This window comes from Martes martes, assembly GCF_963455335.1.
Source record: "Martes martes genome assembly, chromosome: 10".
Lineage (NCBI taxonomy): Eukaryota > Metazoa > Chordata > Mammalia > Carnivora > Mustelidae > Martes > Martes martes.
The window spans coordinates 6,800,561-6,807,694 of NC_137898.1; the positions used below are offsets into that span (position 1 = coordinate 6,800,561).

At 42.7% G+C, this 7,134-nt stretch overlaps 1 long non-coding RNA gene across 1 annotated transcript; it reads right to left on the bottom strand.

The window, feature by feature from the left end:
• Window positions 1–3,849: 3,849 nt before the first annotated feature.
• LOC308351751 lies at window positions 3,850–4,808 on the bottom strand. The gene is made up of 2 exons (XR_013967601.1): window positions 4,262–4,808; window positions 3,850–4,163 (listed from the first exon to the last, which is right to left on the bottom strand). It is a non-coding gene; the product is annotated as an uncharacterized lncRNA (long non-coding RNA).
• Window positions 4,809–7,134: the final 2,326 nt, after the last annotated feature.

Sequence of the window (7,134 nt, forward strand, 5' to 3'; positions counted from 1 at the left end):
ACCAAGTGCCCCTAGGCCTGCAAGGGCTTTTTCAGAAGCAACGGTGTCTCCAGGGTGCTTGCACCCCGGCCCAACTCAGCAACTGCTCAGTACACAGCAGACCACTTTCTCCGTGCAGAGTCGCCAGTCCCTTAGGTTGCTGACACTGTGCTACTTGGCAAGTCCCTCTTGCTGTTGTCATGGTAACTAGAAAGGTGAACCACTCCCCCTCCACTACAAAACACCCCATCTTCCCTCAGCTACTCATGGACAGAGGTTTGGTTTACATACAAAAGAATCACACCAATGAAGAACTTTTCAATTTTACTTTATTAACATGAAATATTTTAAAAGTTTGCGATAGTATAAGGCTTCTCCAAACACTCGATGCGCAGGGACTACCTGAAAATTAAGAACAAGCAGTTATCATTAGGTTCCCACATCAATACAAATGGATTTAGGTTTCCGACAACTTTGACGACATTCTTTTCCATCTGTGTCCCCAAACCCCAAAGCCAAGCACCTCAAGAGAAGAGGAAAACGGAGAGGCCTGAAGACAGGTTACAGTCAAGCAAAGACGCCGCAGGGATTTGAACCCTGTCCTGAGAATGAGGAGTGCCAACCACCAGCATCTTTTGCTTTTTTTTTTTTAGAGCTAGGCAAAGGCCAAAAAGCAAAACCTGAGAAAACAAAGTTTTGTTTTCTCAGGAAAAGAAAAACCTTTACAACCCTACTGAAGAACACTGGAGAATCTGCTTCAGCTAAGATGCTAGCTTGGCCAAGTCTGTTATGTTCACCTGAAAAAGTCTTAGCAGAGAATTTTTGCAATCCCACCCCGACAGTCCTCCAGACTAAAAATGCCTACTTCTTCAGTTGTTACGGTGTACTTTCCCACCCAGCATCACAGTCTCAAACATCATTTCTCCATTTACTGGCTTAAGTGTTTTCATCACAGGATAATAGTGTTGTATTATTTAATCATAAAGGTTTTAGTTGTGGTTTTAATAACCATTTACAGGCAAATTCATGGCCTTTCTAGTACTGCGACCCACCAGAAGACCTCAGCAGCACGGTTACCTGGAAACCGATTACGGATCATACCCTCAAGGATCCAAGCTACTGGCAGCATCGAGGTGAGGGGTGAAGGGTCTGCGCTAGGCCAAAGGCAGGGAGTGGCGATGTGGCAGAGAAGTCACTTGTGGGGAGACCTTGCATTTTTAACAGGCTTCTGGAAAAACTAGGGAAAAGTGGTTGCCCGCTTTCCCCGTTTCCCTCCCCTTCGACCATCGCTTGAGGTCTGCGCTTTTCAAGAGCTGCTATAAAAGCAGCGTAATTAAATGGCAGGACAGACAAGCCCAGGGGTACAGAAGGTACTCGAAACACCCCTTCAGATGCTCCAACCCCCGAAGAGAGCCTCAGCGCCTGTCTGCCAAGGGTGTTGAGGCAAGTCCTCATTTCTAACAGAAGATGGGGTTTATGAGGCCGACACCATTTTTATTGACCTTAGTGTATGTAATAGCGCTTTGTTGTCTCTCTTGCCACAGGAAGGCTCCGTGGTTGTCCTACTTTAAGCCTTCGGGTGCCTTTAGGGAGGGGTACCTGAAAAATCTTAAAAAAAGGCTTAGCGCCCACCTCACCCCTCCACCCCCAGGCCAACAAACAGCTTGCTCACATGCTATTGATTCCAGCATAAAGCCGAAAGTCTATTTAACACTGAATTATTCATAATGGATCTGACTTGGTATGTAAATATAGAAAAAAACTTGTTCACCTGTTGTCCTCATTTTGTCCACTGGTGAATTCAACTGGAAGCTCCTTCTATAGTCTGAAGAATACATCTGAAAGAACTAGTGGTTCCCAATCCCCACATTTACAATGGAATGTTTATTTAAAGTAAGTAAGCTATTTTTTTCCTTACTGGTCTGGCTTCTCTGGCCCTTCGCATACGTCTGCTGTTCTGAATGTTCCTGCGTATAAGAATTAAGACCAAGGGAGGGGAGAGAAAAAACCCACACAAAGACAATGCACTAAGACCACTGAACTGATAAACATTTCCACTTGCCAGTTACATTTCTTGAAGACTGTTGCTTGTTTGGAATTTGTCTTGTCACTGATTTTAAGGTTCCATCTGGAAGAGACTAAAGGCTTCAGTGCCCTCCCCACCCCCCTACCAGAAGTGAACAAAAAGCATTTTACCTAAGAAGCACAGCAAAAGGTACTTGGCTTCAATCACAAACACGAATGCTTAAAGCTGCAGAAATTTCCTCAACACTCAGCCTTTATCACTCAGCTGGATTTTCCTTCAACAATCACTACTCCAAGCATTGGGGGAACAACTTTTAAATCATACTCCAGTCGCTTCACAATGCATTCTAATAGCAGCGGATCAGAACAGTACTGCGTTACTTGCCAACAGAACAGACAGACCTGAGGTCAAGACAACTGCATTCTCTGTGCGGTCTGTAAAAAAAAAAAGCTAAAACAAGTAAGCCCCACCCCCTCCTCCCTTCCCTCCAAAATCAGGGGGAAAAGTTTACTTGAGTTGTATGCTGATACACTGCAAGGTCTCACACACTCACTAGAACAGAAGGCAGAGCCAAGCGCTTATATGCAAGTCAAAGTCCTGAACAGCTTCATGAAGGATGAAATGAAGCCTCTGCAAAGGAAAATTCTTTAAAAACCAACATGCCCCCCCCAGTACCTACAGGGAAGGCCAGCTGTGTATAAACACTGGCTACCACCAGCTGAGATTATTAGCATTTAAAGTTAACATGCAAACTCTGGATATGTGGACAGTATTTTATTACTCTACCACTGTGAATTTAGAGATCCCTAACTTTCTGGAAATAGTGTTAGGTGCAGTTACCTGTTATTCTGATCATTATCTCCCACCTGTCTAAGAGGTATTTTATTCTTTATTTAGAGGGCCTCTACTGCCATGTGCCTGGAATTATTAAATTCTCATCACTTTACGAAGGATAAAAGATTTTTCCTGCCTTAAAGTTAAATTCGTTCTTCCGCTCATTCCTGATCTTGTCCATTAAAGAGTGTTCGCAGACAAAGTTTCTGAAAGATTAGAGAAGAATCCCCCCAAGATTGCCCAACACTAACTACAAACAAACAAATACTTTATTTAAATGAGGAGACCACTTTCTAAAAACATACATTCTCTATATTAAAATGTTTTTATTTTGCATGATTTAATGTTTTCTGCACAACGTACATCACGACACATTTAAATTTTAGCAAGATTAACATCAGATTTTTAACAGCACAATAAGCTAGCCTTTTGTACGACTTAATGCTCAACAAATTTAGTTTTATAAACATTATTAAGGCACTACTTTTCAAGGCTTTTAACGATTACTTGCCTGAGTGAGGGGTGCTATCCCATCGTGGAAGCCACAGGTCAAAGTCCTGCTTAATTTTAAAGGCTAGATGGGAAAATCCCTCATAATCCTGGAATCCCTTAGGAAAGGGTCAGGAAAAACAGCCACATTCAATACTGAAGACCTCCACAGCTCTTATTAAGAATAAGCACTTATTCCTAACATGCAATACTGCATATTCAAGTTAAACTTATCTGTTAACAGCTGCCTGCTGTTTTCTGCTCCCAGATGAAATGAAGCAACTCTTCTGATAACGAAGAGAAACCTGTCTGAGGCAAACGAAAGATTGGCAAACAGCACAGCCTCCTTTCAATCCACTTGATCCCACTCTGAATTATTTCAGCTTCTTTTATTCCAGGGTTAATGTTGGTTGTTACTTTCTTTTCATTTCATTTCATTCTGCTTTTGTAAAAGCAGGATTTTGAGATGGACATTTGATCTTCATTGTTTTTCTCATAATTCATTATATTATTTCTCATCATTTCTTTTTTGTGGGTATAGCTTGATAGGCCATAACTTTTAAAATGGTAGATTCCATTAACTTTATTTTTTTCCATTAACTTTAAATTGGTAGTTTCATTTGCTTTTTTTTTTTTTTTTTTTTTTGCATATGCAGACAATTGCGTTCATCAGTAGTAAGGATCTCAGGGTTATGCTTTTTCCCCCATGGAGGTGTGAAATATAATCTTTTCTGCCTTTACTTATCATTCACCAAGGAGCTGATTGATCCCTCTCCATCTAGGCCATCATACTGCCAGGCTGGTTATGACTCAGAAGTTGTTATCTGAAAAAAGTCTACAGAAAAAAAAAAGGTTTCCCCTCCCTCAACCACAAAACCCCACCCTCTTTATCAGAAATTTAAATAAGCAATTTACAGTAATTTTGAAGCATACCTTAACATCTTGTTTGCAGTTATACAAAGGAAAAATACTTTTCCTACACTAAAAAAAACAAAACTTGCTTATACACAACTGAAAATAGAATCTTACTTGAGAATATAAAAGCTACCATCAGAAGAAATCCCTTCAGGATCATTAAGCCACTTCCTTTGCTCTGAAGCTCCTATAGTAGTATTAAGTTACATTAAATCACCTGAAAAAAATTCCAAAAGAGAACCGCACACTACCATATCCAAACAACTTTAGCCATTTTTTTTTTAAATTCCCAAAATATTACCTAAGTCAGCCAGTGGGCTAAACCAACCCCCAGTCCTCATTACTGTTCCTTCCCCCACGTCCTACACTGAATCCAGTGGATCTTCATCAACTTCCCCAGCTGCCCAATTTAAAAATTGGGGGAGAACAAAAACTAGAGGATTGGGAGTTACTTGCCAACTTGGAAGTTGAGATTTCTTTAGTTTTTCCATCCTAAGTATTTAAGTTCTCTGGCATGAGTTATCTGAAATCATAAACTAAACAATTACCTAACCCCCACCCTCCCAAACCCCAACCATTAACAGGCCACTGCCAACTGCCAAAATTCGCCCCTCCCCTTTAATAAAATTGGAAAGGTCACATTACTTGAAAACTTAACTTCAACATCTGGCCTAGTCAAGCTCTTCTGAAGTGCTCCTGAGAGGACTGATTATGAACCAAAGCTGCACTGTGCTGTACCATTTCAGCTTCAACTGGAAATACTCTTCCAAGGAAAAAAGCAGCTCCAATCCCTGAAGGTGTTCGTGCCAACAGCATAGCAGTACAATCCTCCTCTACCCCAGTTTGTCAATAGTACTATAGCATCTGTGGAAAATCTTAGAAAGAAAATTTTCTCCCCCACCCTCTTCCCTGGTAAGGCCACCCCAAAATAATGTAACAAATTTAAAGGGTTACGTATTAAAAATCTGATAAAGGGGTGGAAAAAAAAAAGTAACTACCAGCCATTTCTCCAATGGACAGCTCCGCCACAGAAATGAAAAGAGAGCTGCTCGTGCTCTAGTTTCTAGAAACTGTAAACCTGTGGTGTTCTGATTATCCTGATACTGGATTTTCTTTTTTTCTGTTACCTTGAGTCACTTGCCTTTGGGACTCTAGACAGACCTAAGGGGAAAAGAACTCAAAACATATTTTGCTCCCCCCCCATGCCCACAAAAAAACCTTTTCCCCCCATAATTACACACCCAAACTCCACATGTAGTAAACTTTATAGGGTAAGGAAGGAAAAATAGGTCATCTATTCATCACACTGAAAGGCTTCACACCCCAAGCTACAAGTAAAAACTCAGAAAACTTGTCTCGTTTGTTCTATCGAATTCATGGTCTCCCTCCAATTGGTTAAGAACAAAAACTTGCCATCTACCATTCCTCCGGACCTGGGGAGTCTGCCCTCATTAGCTTCAGACAAGATGAGAAAACAAGCCTGAAAAAAAGAGAAACCTACAACACCCGACCGGCCTACACCCCACCGACCCTCAGCGCTTCGGGCCGCAACTCCCCCGTTACCGTGAAGGCGAAGGAAAAGGTTACCACACTGCGGTTCCGAACCCCGCGAGCCGACCTCTCGGGTATTGACCACACCACTGGCTCTCCCTGCGGCCGGGCGCACCGGGCGCGCCGCTGGGACGCGCTAGCTAGCCTCCTCCACCGCCTGCCGCCGCCCCGCCGCTCGCGAGCGTCTGCGCCGCCGCGCGGGCTCCTCGCCTAGCTCCACCTCCGCACGGGCCGGGCTCCGTCTGTCTTCCTAGCTTCCTTCCTTCCTTCCTTCCTTCACCAAACCGCACCGGCTCCCGGACTCCGCTTTCCTTCCTATCTTCACCACGAACTGCAGCTCGCTGCTCAGTCCTAGCTTCACCGACACCGGCGCCTGGATCCTGTCTGCCGCTCCTCGCTTCCTAGATCACTGCATCCACTTCTGCGCAGTCCCTGGGTCCGCTGCCAATTTACGCTAGTCCTCGGGATTTGAGAGATCATCTTAGCTCAAGTCCAAGGTGAAAATGTTAAGCTGCTGGTTACTCTTGATCTTGAATTAACTTGTTACGAATCTTTAAATTCGCCAAGACACTAAACGCTACTGCACTTAAACTCACGTTTTCAACTCTCCAAAAATACTCTGCCTGAATTCTTAAGTAACTTCAGTCCTTTTAGTAGCAAAAGCTGTTAAGAGCGGTTTTTAACCTTCCCTCTAGCTTCAGGGTAATTCTTCTAAGCCGGTCCCGGGCTACAGTAGCGGACACCCTCATCTTCTCCAAGCTAGCTTCTGCACCACCAGAAACCGAATTCATGAGCTTTTAGCAGAAATCCCAGTAAGAATTTAAAAGCTAATTTCCTTAGTTTTCCTGTTCTTGGACTTCAGCGAATTTTTTGGCTTAACCTTTTCTATCTTCTTTTTGACGTCTATCTTGTGCGCTTGTATTCAGTAGCTGTCCTAGCTGGTTTTCCTTTTTCTACCTGAAATACCTTCCCTGACCGTATTTTCCACCTTATTCCTTAACTTGTAACTGAGACCTTAGTTGCCTTCTTTTTCTAGTTTCCTTTTCTTCTTCTTCCTGCCTTCAAGGTCTATTTTTCTGTCTTCTAAAAGGTGTGTTTCTTCCAATTTTCCTATCTTCTCTAAATTTCTTCACCTTCCTGTAGTTCTGTCTGTAAGTCTTCACTTTCCTGTACTTCTGTCTTCTGAGGTCTCCAATTCTATCTCCAAATTTACATCCTACCGCTAGCTTTTAGCAAGTTATACCTTAAGATGTAGGTTTTCAAATGACGCAACCGAGCTCACTGCGCCATGAAGGGCTCTTAATATCGCCTTTAAGTTAACCTTTTTAAAAGAAACTTTT